This window comes from Lipotes vexillifer, unplaced genomic scaffold (genome assembly GCF_000442215.2).
Source record: "Lipotes vexillifer unplaced genomic scaffold, Lipotes_vexillifer_v1.1 scaffold472, whole genome shotgun sequence".
NCBI classification, from domain to species: Eukaryota; Metazoa; Chordata; class Mammalia; order Artiodactyla; family Lipotidae; genus Lipotes; species Lipotes vexillifer.
Window position 1 is genome coordinate 2,743,249 of NW_006797698.1, and position 17,423 is coordinate 2,760,671.

Below are 17,423 nucleotides of genomic sequence, written 5' to 3' on the forward strand. Positions count from 1 at the left end.
ATGAGAAGATTTGGAGAACCCCGAATGTACCTCACCACAACTTCGGAACCTCCTTTGCCAGCTGAAGAAGCCCCTCCTTCTCTCCTGTGGATACGGTTCCTGCTTTACCTGCTCTCTCACCTCACCCGCCGCCCCGCCTCCTCTTTTTCTTTTGAGCTATAACTTGAGAAAATCCCACCATACCCTGGAGAGCCAATGAAAAAGTCCCCCTTGCAGGTGAAGGCTTAAACGCAAAAATAATCACAAGACTCGGCTGATTTATAACAACAAAAGTCTAGGGAATGTGTGTGGAAATGAATTCTTGACAGCATTTGGCCGAGAAGGAAAAATCTAGTGTTAAGCTCTGCCGACCTCTGGATCCAGTGTCCTACTTTGAAGAGTTGTGTCATAATTTTGATTGTTTGCTCAGCTTGTTCATCAAAACCAGGAATCAAAGCTGTTCAAGGACAGATGAAATGGAGACGCCAGAAAATTCTTGAAGACTAAATCTAAAGACGTTAAGGAATCGGAAAGGTGGCATGTACTTATGAGGCGTGACATGCCCCCGCTCTCACCACAAATCTTCAGCCAACACGAGGGTTAGAAGACAGCCCCAACCATACCACCTTAAAAATGCATTATTTACTAGAGTTTTTGCATCTTTGAAAACCATTTGCATCACGTGTCTTTGTAGACTGGGAATGTTGGTGAGAGATGCTGTCATTGAAATATGTTCTCTAATTTGAATTAAGGATGGAGGTTCTTAGTGGAAAGGGCTAAAGTGTGTCCTTGATCACCACACCACACGCTGGCTGGAAGTGACTGCCTTGACAGCCTGTAGATCCACAGCCTTGATCCAAAGGGTCCCTGTGGAGTTCTTAGGACCTACCCAGAATGCACATCTCTGCAGCTTATTTTTCCATTTTCACAAACAACACTGCAATGCCCAACCATGTACATGCATCTTTGCACACCCATATGAATAAAGCAAAGCCATGAATTTGTCTTTTGATTACCAAATAGCCTTCCAGCAAAGATACATCAATTACATTCTCACCAGCCCTGTTTGGAAAGTACCCACCAACTTTTTAAGAATTGCAGTAATTTTGGCATGAAAGAAAGACCAATGCAGGCATATGCGTACTGTTATATCCCCAGTTCTTATCTTTACAGAACAGGACGGAGAACATTGTTAAGGGAGAAATGCAGCCTGAATAGGATGACAGCTGAAAGTAGCTGGAAATTGACTCAACCCCCATAGCAGCAAAAATTGGATCCCCCAGCCTAGGGCTATATATTTTTAAGTTTGGAAGAATAGAAACCAGACTGTTACCAGCAGTTATTTTACTTGTGAGATTAATTTTTATTTTCTTCCTGATGCTTAATTGTGTTTTTAAATTTTTCTATATGTTTTTTAGTCAACAAATGTTTGTTGAAAATCTGTAATGTACTCAACAACAGGCAAGGCACTGACGCGAGGTATTCTTAAAAGAAGCGAATGTTTTCTTTCTTCCCGCCCCGCTCCTCCTCTCTTTCCTCCTCCTTCTTTTTACCATACGGAACTTATCCGTGTTATAGGAATAATCAAATCCCTTTCCTAACAGGACTTTTCCACGGTCCTCCATGGCCCCCTGGGTGGCAGCCATCCGATGTTTTAGCTGCTAAGAAGGGTCAGGTAGTGACATCACCGCCACGTATCTGCCGGAGGAAAGGAGCCCATCCTTCAGTGGGGGGGTGGTCTGTGCTGCTGTGGGGCAAGGCTTGGCAAGGAGGGTCCCAAAGGGCCAGGCTTGGCACCGCTGCAGCTGTGTCCACCTGCTGGTCTGGGGCCTCCTGCGGGAACCGGGGCTGCATTTGGGCCTCGCGTAGAGGCTGCAGCCTTTGTGGCCAAATACCTGCCCTGGTGTCTACCAAGTCTCTGGAGACTTTGCCAAGGTCATGGGCTTGAGGGGAAAAGACCACAGAGGATGAGCTGGTAGAGGGACCCAAAGTCCCTCCCGTGTTTCTAGAGGGGACGGTGAGGTGGCCCCAGGTGGGCGCTGAGGGAGGGAAACCTCAGAGGAGGCTTCTGGGTTCCCACAAGGCACAGGGGAGCATGAGGTCATGGCCAGAAAAGGGTGAGTTTGCAGTGAGACCTGTCTGCCAGGTGCCCAGGGGCAGACTAGGGGTGACTAGGAATGCCAGTGTGCTCTTGCTGGGGGGGAGGGGCGGGTGGCACACACTGGTGAACAGTACTAGACCACACTCCCCCCAGGGAGGGGCTACAGCTCCGGGGGAGAGCATTTGACTGCACATCAAGAGGTCCCTGGTTCAAATCCCGGTGCCCCCTAATGAGCCTCCTTTTATCCCCTGAAACAGCTGCTGTCCCCCACACTGAAATCTCTAGGAGGACAGAAGAGAGAAGAAGTGGGCTCAGGACCCCTTGGTCACAGCCCTTCCTTTGTCACAAACCCAGATGGGCTCCGTCACCCAACCACACTGTGCTGGTCAGTCCCTTTCTCGTGGCTTCAGGTGGACTTTTTTTTTTTCTTTTGCGGTACACGGACCTCTCACTGCTGTGGCCTCTCCCATTGCAGAGCACAGGCTCCGGACGCGCAGGCCCAGAGGCCACGGCCCACGGGCCCAGCCCCTCTGCGGCATGTGGGATCCTCCCGGACCGGGGCGCGAACCCGTGTCCCCTGCCTCGGCAGGCGGACTCTCAACCACTGCGCCACCAGGGAAGCCCTCAGGTGGACTTTTGAATTATTCCTTGTCAGCCCAGCACTGGAACGTCCTTCTGCTTTAACAGAAGAAGCTTCTGGGCACTCAAATGAGGGCCCAGTGGGAAAAGGAGCTTATGGTCAGCAGAGGGTGGGTCAGCCAGGCCATGAGGCCAACCAGGGAGAAACGGAAATGACTGGGGTTCTGGAGGACCCCTCCCTGGAGAGGCCACAACCATGAGATGGTGTCACTTAGGAAAGGGTTTGAAGTGGGCTCCTGGGGCAGGGCAGGAGCATCTGACTGCAGGTGAACAGGTGTGTGGTTCAGATTTTCAGGCCCCTGCAAGCTTATCTCATTTAGTACCAGTCATCGGGTAGAAACCTTTCAGGTCGTCTCTTGGGAAGGCCTATCTCCCTCCACCCAGTCAGGGCTCGGCCATGGGAGCGGGAAGCAGATGAAGCCAGCCGGCCAGGTCGTGCCTTGCCCCAGGGCTGGGGGAACAGGAAGAACCTGAGACTAGCCCTGTGGATCTGGCCCCATCCCTATTATTAATCAGGTGTGTGTGCTTGGACGTGTCTCTTAATTATGGCCTCTTTTCAACCCTGTAATACGGGGCCCAAAACTAAATTGGTGGTTCCTAATTCTCACTTTCCTTTGGGATCTTCTCAGGTGTTTGTTAAAAATAGAGTCCTTTAGTCTCACTCCCAACACTTCTAATTCAGGAGGTCCAACCTGGAGCCTTGAACTTTCTTTCCATGAAAGCCCATCGTGCTCTCACCACCTCACCTGCCTGTGTGTGATGGGCAGCCCAGTTGGGGGACTGTGGCCTTAGTTTAGTTCAGAGACCCTCCACCGATACAGCCATGGCTTTTACACTGATGTCCTTGGCCCTGAATGGCTGGGCGTGGGCAGAGTCTTGTGCAGAAGGAGGTGGAGAGCAGGGATGCCTTCTGTGTGCGGTAGAGCAGGTCTCGTGGACTCATCAGACAGAGGTGCTGCACAGTGTCTGAAGGAGTTCTGATTATAATTACAGAGGTCAGAGGTCTTCATTAGGCAGGAACAATGAGATGAGCTTTTAAGGACAGATGCATCTTACCTGTTTCTTATTTTTACGTTTTCACTGATTTGGGAATATAATTCCAGCTTCCTTTCCCTGGCCGGAGCTGATGATTCTGCACGGAGGAGAAAGAACCAAGAGGCAGGGAGGGTCCTTCCCCCACACCCCACTCCTTGGCATTAGTCCCACAGAGCCAAGCAGAATCCTGCTCTTCCCCAGACCCTGGTCTGGGTCTGTGAGTCTGGAGTAGACTCAGTGGGAGCGTTAGGACCTGGGGACACGGAGCCTAAGTCCAGGGCCTCTGACCTGCAGCCCAGCCATGAGGGGCTCAGGAAGCTAAGCAGCTACCCCACTGCAGGAGTACAAAAGGGCTCCTCTAGGTTCATCTGCTTCAGGTTATAACCCGTGGGGGTGCAATGAAGACACACCAGCCCCCTCTGTGGACAAGGTGTGGATCTGTGAAAGGTGAAATCTCTGGCTGGAGCTGAGGAAAACCCAGAGGGGCTGGAGGAGGCAGGGATCTGTGCCTTGTAAACTTTAATTTTCCTGTAAGTCACCTGAAGGTGTATCTTTAAATTTCAGATTGGGTCTGGACTTCCTGAGGAGTTGTGAGTCAAAGAGTTTTAGTCTTTCTCTTTCTTCTCCAGGTGTCCTGGCCTAGGGAGGGGGAAACAGGTAATGCCAGACCCACTCTGGAATTAAAAGTGAGACAAGGGCTTCCCTGGTGGCGCAGTGGTTGGGAGTCCGCTTGCCAATGCAGGGGACATGGGTTCATGCCCCAGTCCGGGAAGACCCCCCTTGCCGCGGAGCGGCTGGGTCCATGAGTCATGGCCGCTGAGCCTGCGCGTCCGGAGCCTGTGCTCCTCAACGGGAGGGGCCACAACAGTGAGAGGCCCGCGTACCGCAGGGAAAAAAAAAAAAAAAAAAAAAAGGAGAGAAAGGGGGACAGTTTTGGGGCCAAATCTTTCTCTACCATTTATAAGCTATGCAACCCTCAACACATTGCTTAAATCGTCTGAGCGTCAGCTGTACACGGTAGTAAGGCAGCATTGTTTAATGGACAGGCCTTGCCTTTACACCACTTTCAGTATTTGACCAACTGTCAAGTCAATCGAGACAAAGCAGAGGGCACCTGGATTTGAACCAGGGACCTCTTGATCTGCAGTCAAATGCTCTACACCTGAGCTACACCCCCTGGCCTGGCAGAATGGTGTAATTAACACCTTTTACCTGTGTTGACACACCCAGACTCAGTCTTGCTGGTTGGGATGTCCTCATCAGCTCTGCTTCTCTGAACCCTGGCCTCCCACCTTCCAGGGACCAGCCCTTCTTCCCTCAGCACTTCTATGTGCATCTGGCTGAGGACCCCCTGGTAGCCTGGTTGACCTTTAAAGGTGGGGAGACCTTTCAAATCATCCAGATAAATCCTCTTTGGTAATGAGTCATTGAGCATCTAGTGTGTGCCAGGCACACTGGGATGGTGACATAACTGTGACTAGGCGACAGTGCCTTCTCCTGCCTGAAAGAAGGTTCAGAGCCCATGTCCAAGGGTTATTTAATGACATAGAATAATGTTCATTAGAATTCGTCAAGTGAAAAAGCAGTTACAGAACAGTCTGTAAGGAGTTATAGATAATTTCAGCTTTTTATGTGTTTTTATTTCCCTTTCAACTTTTCTATATTGAGCATGTTGCCTTTGTAAAAACAAAAACAAAGTTACGTAGGAAAAATGATTCTCTAGGGAGTTCCACTTCTAGGAACTTCTAGGTATCCTTCAGAAATATTCATGAATGCACAGTGAGGGTGGAGACTCCCTGCAGCCTTTTTCTGGATTAGCGCTAAACTGAAAACCACCTAAATATCCATCGACAGGGAACTGGTTACAAACACTGTGGTACAGTCATAGGAATATGATGCAACAGTAAAAGATAAAATTAGTCAAGAGTTCTGTCATGGAAAGATGCTTAAACAATACTATTAAGTGAAAAAAGCAAATTGTATGACATATACATGTATGATATGAGCTCATTTGGGCTTTTTTTTTTTTTTTTTTTTTTTTTTTTTTTTTTTTTTTGGGTTTAAAACCCAAATGCTGGCATCTCAACAAATCAAATGTTTGGCCAGATGAAAAGTTGTCAGAGTTCTTATTTATAAGCTGTTGCTGAACTTCTGTTCTGGCAGAATTCTCAGGTAATCCTTTTTTTTTTTTTTTTTTGCGTTATGTGGGCCTCTCACTGTTGTGGCCTCTCCTGTTGCAGAGCACAGGCTCTAGACGCACAGGCTCAGTGGCCATGGCTCATGGGCCCAGCTGCTCCACGGCATGTGGGATCTTCCCGGACCGGGACACGAACCCATGTCCCCTGCATCGGTAGGCGGACTCTCAACCACTGCACCACCAGGGAAGCCCCATTTGGGCTTTTAAAAAGATACTGTGTATATGTATTATTATGTAATAAAAAGATTATACACACATACAAAGAAACTTACATATAAACATAGGTGTCTACATGTCCATACATCATATACATATACACCTATGGAAGGAAATAGACCAGATAGTTAATAATGGCAACCCCCAGAGAGTAGGGAGGGGGTTCTTTTATTTTCCAGTGTTTGCATGTCCAATAATAACCCAAATGTCTACACGGTTCCAGCCTTCCAGGTCCCGAGTGGGAAAAAAATAAATGAGAGAAAGCACCGCAGATATTGTCCAGGAAGTCTTTGCCGCCTTCCAGGGGCGGCCACCCCTGCCCTCCCTCTCCCTCAGACCCCAGTCACTTCCCAATCCAAACCCTTCCTGGTCTCTCCCTAGTCCGTCACCTCTGCCACACTCATTTCAGGCCTTTCTCTTTCTGCGCTGCCGTCACTCTTGTTTCACACACCCGTTTTGCAGCATCCACCCAGCTAGAAAGGCAGGATGTCCTGTGATGTCGGGCTGAGGGCAAAGGGCACCCCTGCAGTGGGCCAGGTCAATCCCCTGCCTGAGACCTATACCCAGCAGGTCCCAGACCCCTCGGCCACACCTGCCCCCTCCGCCCTGCCCTCCTGCAGCCTCCCCAGAGGCGTGTCAGACTTAAAGGAACCGGTACCCAGGTAGACTGAGGGACACCCAAGGAGCAGACAAACTGCCTAGGTGTCTGAGAATAATGAGAGGATCGCTCACGTCCCAGGTCAGCTGAGTGTCGCCATAGATCAATGTGAGGAGGCAGCGCTTTTAAAGGCATACCTGGAGCAAGGTATTCAAGGAAGGGACAGGCCCCAGCTCAGCGGTGAAATCATATACACAAATGACAAGGCCTCCTCCCGGTCAGAGAGAGACGGCTGGACTGGGGAGGAGGGGGGATATTAGGGAGCCTCCTGAAGGCAAGAAAGAGGCGAATGCAGCTTCTTCCCACGCGGAGAAGGAGGCAGCTAAGGCCGCTGTGCCTGAAATGGATACTGACTGCGAGCGCCAGGGGCTGCCCGTCGCCTCCATCTGGGCTTGGACTGTACTGGCCCTAAAAGCGCCAGTGCCTGTCCTTGGCAGACGGCTTCGCTCACTGAGTCCACCGATGGAAGCAGCCAGCCGGCCTGCAGCTCTTGTTGGAGGGAATATCACAAGGTATCAACTGGAGCGCCGATGGCCACCCTGGCCCAGCATTTGGACCCACCCTCCTTTTCGCCTCCTGCATTATAATTCCCTTATGAAACTGCCCTAACCTTCCGGCAAGGAAAACTGAGTAAACCACTCAGCCTAGTGCACTCTTTGTAGGGAGACTAAAGGGTCGAGGGGGCAGTAGTTGACTTAGGTTCCGGCTGAGAGGCACATGAGTATTGAGGGCTGCAAGTGGGGACCCCAGACACGGCCATACCAGGGGTAGCTCTCACAAAACCAGAGGTGGTGACAAAGACACAGAGGCCAGGGAAGTGAGAGGTTGGCTCACTATCAAGCAGATTTGCTGTTCCCCCTGCCTCAGCTCCAGAGGCTGGAATACTACCTTCTGCAAGGGAGGGGAGGGGACCAGCACACGTCTTTTGTAATGGCAAACTCTACTTTATAAAGGACAACTTGCCTCCTAGGAGCTAGGCATGCAGTGAAGACTGGCGCCCGGTGTCCCGACTCCGCAGTGTGGAACATGCCAAGAACCATCTAGAACTATCTAGATTCTATCTAGACAGAATATCTAGAACTATCTAGAAAAGGGGGGTTGGGAGAATTAGACACACACGGGGCACGTGTGGAGGCAGAGCTGAAAGAGCCACAGTGATGGGTGAGGGTTTCCACAGAAGTAAAAGAGTTCCTGAGGAAGGTAGACAGACCACAGGCAAAGACCTCAAAGGGCCGAGGAATCGTGACTGCGAGGCCAATGGTGGGGTCCATAATGGGTGGGCGGACAGGCGAGCCAGAAGGTAGCTCTGGAATCACGGAAACACAAAGAGATGAAAGAGATTGAGGTCAAAAGGAGAACAATGCACAGTCTCAGTAACAGCAACGACAGGAAGAAGTAAAAACTAGAAGAGGTATCAGAAAGGACTTTTCAGATCAAAGATCTTGAAAGGGAATATTTCCTTTTTGAAAACACTTGAGGGGCCTTCCCTGGTGGCGCAGTGGTTGAGGGTCCGCCTGCCGATGCAGGTGGACGCGGGTTCGTGCCCCCTTCCGGGAAGATCCCACATGCCCCAGAGCGGCTGGGCCCGTGAGCCATGGCCGCTGAGCCTGCGCGTCTGGAGCCCTGTGCTCTGCAGGCCACAACGGTGAGAGGCCCGCGAACCTGCAAAAAAAAAAAAAAATTCAAGTCTCTTTTTAACAAAATGAATGAGCTTCAGTGAAAAGGAAACTGAAGCGTAGCCCTGAAGCTAAAAGGAGTTTTGTTTTTACAGGCACTTATGTCCTGTGCTGATAAGAGAACTCAGAGGAGACAGAATATTTACAACATGGGGAGTTAGACAAAGAGCTATTCGCCAGCTTATCAAGTTAGACAAAGTCTCAAGCAAGACTGGACTTGACCGTGTTCTGTCTTAAATTGCTCTTTGTCTGTATTGTGTTTTCCTGCCATTCAATGGAAAGACATTAAGACTTTCTTGCTGTCAAATAGTTTTATTACAGAGAAGCTGTTTTTAGGCCATCTGAAGTATAGACTTCTGTGTTTATATAAACCTGGAACATCATGAAATATATTTTACGTAGTTGTGAGAAAGGTCTTAGAAGACGGTTGGTGCCGGGGATAATAAAATTCACGAACTGTACTTGCTCTGAACCCACGATGAATTCTTAGATCATCTACCAAAATGCTCAGCTGTTTGTTCTCCACACCATAGAAAGCCATGGCGTTCTTTAGTTTTGAGATAGTTTTGAGATGTCATTCACTGGTCCCTTCTGCAGAAGTTTACTTTTAAAGCTTGAATGAGACGTAAAATTGTCTTTAATAATTACACAACCTAAACTTACACTTTCGCATGTGGATATTTCATCCTCCACAAACTCTCAGCCCCGTGAGGGCTCATTCCCTGAGAGGCACAGATGCTGGTGGTTTGACTTGCAAAGACCAATTCCACCCTGTCCCATGGAGAATGACTGGACTGAGAAAGGGAAAAATTAAGGAAACTATGAAATGCTGAAACAGCAAATTTTCCTGGAAGATGCCATTAAGGTCAAGTTATAAATCATGTCCACATAAGGATGCAGGAGAGGGGAGCCCGAATATAAGATGCTGGGCAGACAGAGCTGGCATGAGGGAACCTGGGTCTGAGAAGGCTTCTGGAAGCTCTACTAAAGCTGGTTTCAACTTAGCTGCAGGCTAGGAGCGCTGGGGGTTGTTTACGATACCTGGGCTCCACCTCAAATACACTGATTTAATTGGTCTGGGGTGAGGCCTGGGAAATGGCATGTTTATAGACTTTTCACGTGATTCTAATAAGAACTGCCAACTACCATAGTAAAGCTTCACCATTTGCTGGCTCTAGAAAAAAAGCCTTTATGTTGGTGTCTAATGGGGAAGAAGTCGAAATGCAGCACCAAAGGTAAAAGTTAAGAATAAGTAGGGGGGTGCTTCCCTGGTGGCGCAGTGGTTGAGAGTCCGCCTGCCGATGCAGGGGACACGGGTTCGCGCCCCGGTCCTGGAGGATCCCACATGCCGCGGAGGGGCTGGGCCCGTGGGCCGTGGCCTCTGGGCCTGCGCGTCCCTGTGCTCCGCAAAGGGAGAGGCCACAGCGGTGAGAGGCCCGCGTACCGCAAAAAAAAAAAAAAAAAGAAAGAATAAGTAGGGGGCACTCAGCTTTGAACTGGGGACCTCTTGATCTGCAGTCAAACGCTCTACCCCTGAGCTACACCCTTTCTGCTATGGTGTGACTTAATTAATATTCTTCATCTGTCTAGCCACACCCAGACTCCCTGTAAACCTATGAGTTGCCACTTCAGGATGGCCCTCTCTTGGGAACTGCCAGGCCTACTGCAGTGAAAACTCATCAACCTGCCACAGAAAAAGCAACAGGCTCTCTCCTCAAAAACCCAACAGCCTATGTCCCCCCTGCCACCCACTCCCGCCCCAGCCCACAGCCCCAGTGTGTGGGCAGCAGCCTGCAGAAGCATTGACATTGGCTATAGAATGGCCTTCAGGGTCGGACGCCTGTGCCCATATCATGGTGGGCACCTAAAAAACAGAAACTCAAGGTGATTGAGGTGTCTGTCCAAACCCACCTAATGAAGGCCTGACCCTCCTAGGCTAACATTCGGTTCAGAGTACTTTCTACTAAACTATAGTCTAGGACACAAATGACCCTCCCAACCACCACGTCTTCAGTTAATATAGATGGAGAATCATGGAGAATGACCCACTCCTAGAAACAGTCAGAATTAGGTGGCTGAGTAGACTTAGGAATCCCCCAAATCATTAATGGACCTAAGCTAACATAATTCAAGGACCAAAAAATGCTTCTGGAGAAGAGCCACATTCTACCCAGAGGCTCTCTGATCTGTGGACAAAGCCCCATCCCACCTGGACGATGAGCTTACTTTGACTGGCACCTTCCTTCTCCACAGCCATGCCAAGGCCCTGCTTCTGCTGTTGTCACGGGAGCTGGTAAGATTTCTCTCCTGCAAACTCTCTCTGCCGCCTACTGGAATCTCTCCCTCTTACCCCCCAGCTTCCGCCTTGGAGCCTTAGCCGCCCAGCAGCCACTTCCCCTCCTCTCCTGGCCAAGAAGCTGGGGAAACAGTGATTTCTACACTGATTCCTACCATGATGCTAAAGTCCTCTGGATTTCTCTTGTCAACAGTATACAGCCGAGAAGCCTCCACATATATCAGCTTATTATACATCAAACCTTGGGGACCAGGATCTCATTATCTCCATTTCACAGATGAGGGGACTGAGGCCCAGAGAAGCTAAACTTCTTGCCCAAGATCCCCTGTATATATATATATGCATATATAATATTATATATAAAATAATAACAATAATATAATATTATTATTAATATATATTATTCTATATGTAGTAGAAACTCTATATTGAATTTTACTGATATTCAGGAAAGAGAAGTCGCAACACCCCATGACCCCTTAGCCTCAGGCAGAGAAGCCAGAGTGTGTGACTTAAAGGAAATTCCCAAAACTCTCTGAGCCTCAGTTTCTTATCTGTAAATTGGGGGAAATATCATTTGATATGAGGATTAAATAAGGTAATATCCTTAGGACAGTCTCTGATGTGTAGTAAGCACTCGAATATGACTAGCCATTATTACTACAGTTCTGGATAATTCTCACCTTCCCAATCCGGTCAGATCCCTAGCTTTCACTGCTTTACTGAGCTCTGGCATGAGACCCTTTCTTGTTTGAACGCCAGATGTATCCTTACTTGGAATCTGATTGAAATCACCAGAGTAGTATTAATGCAACCATCTCTCTTGGTACTGGAATAGCTAGTGTACTCTTGGGTTCTGTTGCAGGAAGGTAGTTCTTTCCACTCTCTCTCTTTAAAAATGGATTAAAAAAAAATACAGCACGTGAACTCTTAGTTGCGGCATGTGGAATCTAGTTCCCTGACCAGGGATTGGACCCAGGCCCCATGCATTGGGAGCGTGGAGTCTTAGCCACTGGACCGTCAGGGAAGTCCCCAAAATGGATTTTTTTTCATTAAAATTTTTTTTAACCTTTTGACCCCTTTCACCCATTTCTCCCACCCCTCACCTCCCCCCACCTTTGGCAACCGCCAATCCGTAGGTTTATCCATATGTCTCTATCCTTATGTTTTTTATTTACCTCCTGTGAATAACATATAGTTGTTTCTTTAATTCAGTGGCATTCTTTGTCTTTTTACTGTGGTATTTCATACATTTATTTTTAATGTTAATACTGATAATATTTTGGTTTAAATTTTCTATCTCTTTTGTCCTGCAAGTCCTAGTTTCTTTTTCTCTCCTTTGTCTTCTTTTGTAGACTATAGGAAAAGACCCTCAGAGGTTAGAGATGAGATCCCTGAACCCTGGAATGCAACTGGTGAAAAATCCACAAGTGTCCATTGAGCTAATGGACCCCTCTGCTGAGGGGATCACCCAAAAGATGGTTAGTGTGTGGCTGACAGAAACTGGGACTGGGATGTACACGAGGGAACCAGTAACCTTGTCTTGTCTGCTGTTGACAGTAACCTAAACTCCTTAGGTTGGAATTTGCATAGAATAAAAAATAGAGAGCTAGAGAATAAAATCATTGGCACTTGCCCTGTGCTGACCTGGGTGGGGACAGATGTATCTGGGTAAAGCGATGTTCTCAGTGCCCACGAAAGTTGGCCCTCAGAGAGGCACAGAATCAGCTCACCCCTCCCCACCGCAGACCCTCTGACTGCCTTTGTTTGGATTGCAGGCTCACCAATGACATGCTTTCTTCCCCCACCCCGCGTCTGTGCTCTCGCTCCAGCACAAGAGGTTACCTCTGCTTAGCAGACAGAATAGATTCAGCTAAACCTCAACTCCTTGATTTCCCTTCGTATCTCAGAGACATCTCTCCTCAGCTGTCCTTAGTCCTTTCCCTTCCATCTCAGAGAAGAACATTCCCCTCCCCTCCCCCTTCCAAAGTAAATGGCTCCATCTGTAGTCTTGTCCTCAGGACTGAATTGATTCAATTTTCTCCGTCCTGTTCCCTCCACAGCCAAAAGTACGCTCAAGTCTCTAGCCTAAGTTAAATTAGGTTTCCCACCTTCCCCTGTAGCTACTGCTGTATTTCTCTCTGGATAACAGTAATTTTCATTTTCCACCTCTGCCCCCACACACTATTCTTCATCCTGCATATCTTATATAAGTCACCATGTCCCACATATTATAACCTGAAAATTTCTCTGGAATTCCTTTTCTCCTCTGTATTTGTTTTCTTACTCTGTATGTGTCACTGGGCAAGTTCTTTAACTCTGTAAGCTTCCATTTCTTTGTCTTAAATAGGGATAAGTTTCTCGTGACATATAAATATGGCAATTTCAGATAAATTGCCCAGCATGGTACTAACACATAGTAGGTGCTCAAAAAATAATATCAGTTAAGGAACTGTCTTTAGGCAAACTCCCAGCCGCTCTCTGCGATGTCTCCTAAGTGACCTCCTGTAATAAAGGAAATGAATTCGCTTCTTTGCAGCCACAGCCCTCCCTATTGCCCACAGAACAATGTCCGAACTCTGAAATATATTTTACACACAGATTTTCTTCAGTCTAATCATCCACCTCCAACAGTAGGTCACAGTCACACTCTCTCTCCCCTCCCCCCTGCAAAGTCACGGTACACACGCACTTACAACCTACCCCAGATGCACACATACACACTCACACCAACATGCATGGTCACACCCACAGCCACACACACATACACACAGACATGCACACATATACCTTTTCCACCCAGAAAGCACTCCCATTGCATCTTTGTTTCTTTACACTGTCTGTCTGGCATGCCCTTTCCCCACACTGCCTGGACATGCACCTTCCAGACCCAGCTGACCCCCGCATCTCTGCAAAGCTGTCAGGAAGTCAGCCCTCAGAGCAGCCCAGCTGCGCTCTAAGCTCTTTTCTATCACATCTAACATATCTTCATGTTGCAAATCACTCTTCCCTGCGAGAAAGAGTGAAGGATGAACCGTCATGTCTAGATTTCACTCATCCCCGGGTCCTCTCAAGGCCTGGCCTCTTGCCTGGCAAAGTAAGCATTTGAGGAACTTAACTGAGGGACTGATCGCTCTCTGGGTTTTGTTCTTGGCCACAGAGAGAGAGAGATGGGGGAGAGGAGGCTTCAGGGCTGCGGACAGAGGGCTCCCCGTGGAGCTGCTTGGCCAGGGGACAAGGGGAAGAGACCCCTGTCTGCTGCCTGCAGGCCAACCCCACTGATTCAGGACCGCAAAGCCGGGGGTGTGGGTCCAGCACTGCAGAGGTACTAGCTGTTCATTCATCTGCTGGGTGACAGGATGCATGGTAGCTTAGACCTAGTCCGCAGACTAAGGAACTCTGGTTGACATCTCCATGCCCACTACTTACGCATAATTTTATTCATTTAACTGTTGTTGTTTCTTGGCATTTCAAAAATTTTTTTATTTTATATTGGACTATAGTTGATTTACAATGTTGTGTTAGTTTCAGGTGTACGGCAAAGTGATTCAGTTATATGTACCATTGAGTAGTTTCTAAAACCTACTAGGAGTGCGCTGGACTAATGCCTTCTGGCCCTTTACTGATTATAATGGGGTCAAGGGGATGAGCCCAATAGCATCCAGGGACATCACATGGCCTCCTACTAAGCCACCTTAAGAGGGAGGTTCTAGGGTTGTTCCTACAAACCCCAACGAATGGGGGTCTCCTAAATCTTCAGTGGGGGCCCATGTAACATGCATGTAGCTAAGTTTAGCTACCAAAATTGCGCATAAACTAGGGGGCACCTGGATTTGAACCAGGGACCATTTTTATTGAAATATAGTTAATTTACAATGTTGTGTTACTTTCAAGTGAACAGCATGGTTCAGTTTTATATATATGTGTGTACATATACATAAACACACACACACATATATTCTTTTACAGATTCTTTACCATTATAGGTTATTACACGGTATTGAGTATAGTTTTCTGTGCTATGCAGTAGGTCCTTTTTGTTTACGTATTTTATATTATTTTATTTTTTAATAAATTTATTTATTTATTTTTGGCTGTGTTGGGTCTTCGTTGCTGCGCGGGGGCTTTCTCTAGTTGCTGCAAGCAGGGGCTAGTCTTTGTTGTGGTGCCCAGGCTTCTCACTGCGGTGGCTTCTCTTGTTGCGGAGCTGTAGGCACACAGGTTTCAGTAGCTGTGGCTCACAGGCTCTAGAGCGCAGGCTCAGTAGTTGTGGTGCACGGGCTTAGTTGCTCCACGGCATGTGGGATCTTCCCGGACCAGGGCTCGAACCTGTGTCCCCTGCATTGGCAGGCAGATTCTTAACCACTGCACCACCAGGGAAGCCCCAGGGAAGCCCCTATGTATTTTATATACAGTAGTGTGTATATGTTAATCCCAAACTCCTAATTTATCCCTTCCCCCCCTTTCCCTTTGGTAATTGTTAGTTTGTTTTCTATGTCTGTGAGTCTGTTTCTGTTTTGTAAATAAGTTCATTTGTATCATTTTTTAAAGATTCGACATATAAGTGATATCATATGATATTTGTCTTTCTCTGACTGGCTTACTTCACTTAGTATGATAATCTCTGGGTCCACTCATGTTGCTGCAAATGGCAATATTTCATTCTTTTTATGGCTGAGTAATATTCCATGGTGTGTGTGTGTGTGTGTGTGTGTGTGTGTGTGTGTGTGTGTATGTGTATATATCACATCTCCTTTATCCATTCATCTGTTGATGGACATTTAGGTTGTTATCATGTCTTGGCTATTGTAAATAGTGCTGCCATGAACATAGGGGTGCATGTATCTTTTTGAATTAGAGATTTCTCTAGATATATGCTCAGGAGTGGAATTGCAGGATCATATGGTAATTCTATTTTTAGTTTTTTGAGGACCCTCCATACTGTTCTCGATAGTGGCTGCACCAATTTACATTCCCACCAACAGTGTAGGAGGGTTCCTTTTTCTCCACACCCTCTCCAGCATTTATTATTTGTAGACTTTTTAATGATGACCATTTTGACTGGTGTGAGGTAATACCTCACTGTAGTTTTGATTTGCATTTCTCTAATACTTAAAGATATTGAGCATCTTTTCCTGTGCCTTTTGGCCATCTGTATGTCTTCTTTGGAGAAATGTCTATTTAGGTCTTCTGCCCATTTTTTGATTGGGTTGTTTGTTTGTTTTTTATATTAAGCTGTATGAGCTGTCTGTATATTTTGGAAATTAGTCCCTTGTCAGTAGCATCATTTGCAAATATTTTCTCTCAGACCATAGGTTGTCTTTTCGTTTTGTTTATGGCTTCCTTTGCTGTGAGAAAGCTTTTAAGTTTAATTAGGTCCCATCTGTTTATTTTTGTTTTTATTTCCATTACTCTAGGAGACGGATCCAAAAAAATATTGCTGTGCTTTATGTCAAAGAGTGTTCTGCCTATGTTTTCCTCTAGGAGTTTTATAGTATCCAGTCTTATATTTAGATCTTTAATCCATTTTGAGTTTATTTTTGTATGTGGTGTTAGAGAATGTTCTAATTTCATCCTTTTACATGTAGCTGGCCAATTTTCCCAGCACCGCTTATTGAAAAGACTATCTTTTCTCCATTGTCTATTCTTGCCTCCATTGTTGCAGATTGACAAGTGCGTGGGTTTATTTCTGGGCCTTCTATCCTCTTCCATTGATCTATATATCTGTTTTTGTGCCAGTACCAGAACCAGGGACCTGTTAATGTGCAGTCAAATGCTCTACCCCTGAGCTATAACCCCAGGAACACTAGTATAGTCTAATTAACATCTTCCATTTGTGTGGTAACACTCAACTCTGCAAAATTAAGTTATAGATCTCCTTCAGGACTGACTTTTTGGAAGCTGCCAGACCAGGCTTCTAGTAAGACATCTTCCCTCAGGCCTGCAGCTTTCCAGTCCTCAGTCCCTGGGTGGGGTCATCAATAAGGAGAAAAGAAGAGAAGCTGCCTGATGAACCCCCAACCCATTTCCCATTGCCTTGGTTTAGCCCAAGAGCTGGACGAAGGTCTCCAAAACTACCCACCTACCCTACCTGGGCTCCCAGCCGTTTGTTTCCATAGGTCTGACCACCCTCCCCACTCCACCGTGCCAACCTGTTTTGGAGGGGTGAGGGTGATAATTTAGGGTTACCATTTTTTTAAAATTTTATTTATTTTTGGCTGCGTTGGGTCTTCATTGCTGCGCGTCGGCTTTTCTCTAGTTGCTGTGAGCAGGGGCTACTCTTCGTTGCAGTGTGCGGGCTTCTCATTGTGGTGGCTTCTCTTGTTGCACAGCACAGGCTCTAGGTGCATGGTCTTCAGTAGCTGTGGCATGCGGGCTCAGTAGTTGTGGCTCGCAGGCTCTAGAGTGCAGGCTTAGTAGTTGTGGCGCACGGGCTTAGTTGCTCCACGGCGTGTGTAATCTTCCCGGAGCAGGGCTCGAACCCCTGTCCCCTGCATTGGCAGGCGGATTCTTAACCACTGTGCCACCAGGGAAGTCCCTAGGGTTACCATTTATTGCCTGTTCCTGGGAAGTCATCTGTATCTACAGCTCTCTGGTCTGCCCTAAAAAAGCCCAGCAGTCTGCAT

At 47.4% G+C, this 17,423-nt stretch overlaps 1 protein-coding gene and 1 non-coding gene across 2 annotated transcripts in view; one reads left to right on the forward strand and one right to left on the reverse strand.

Moving 5' to 3' along the window:
* Positions 1-17,423, forward strand: part of ZNF746 (zinc finger protein 746) — a 71,581-nt gene that overhangs the window by 22,411 nt on the left and 31,747 nt on the right. The gene's annotated exons all lie outside the window — the stretch shown is intronic.
* On the reverse strand, positions 4,860-4,931 carry TRNAC-GCA (transfer RNA cysteine (anticodon GCA)). Its single transcript has one exon. It is a non-coding gene; the product is annotated as a tRNA-Cys (tRNA).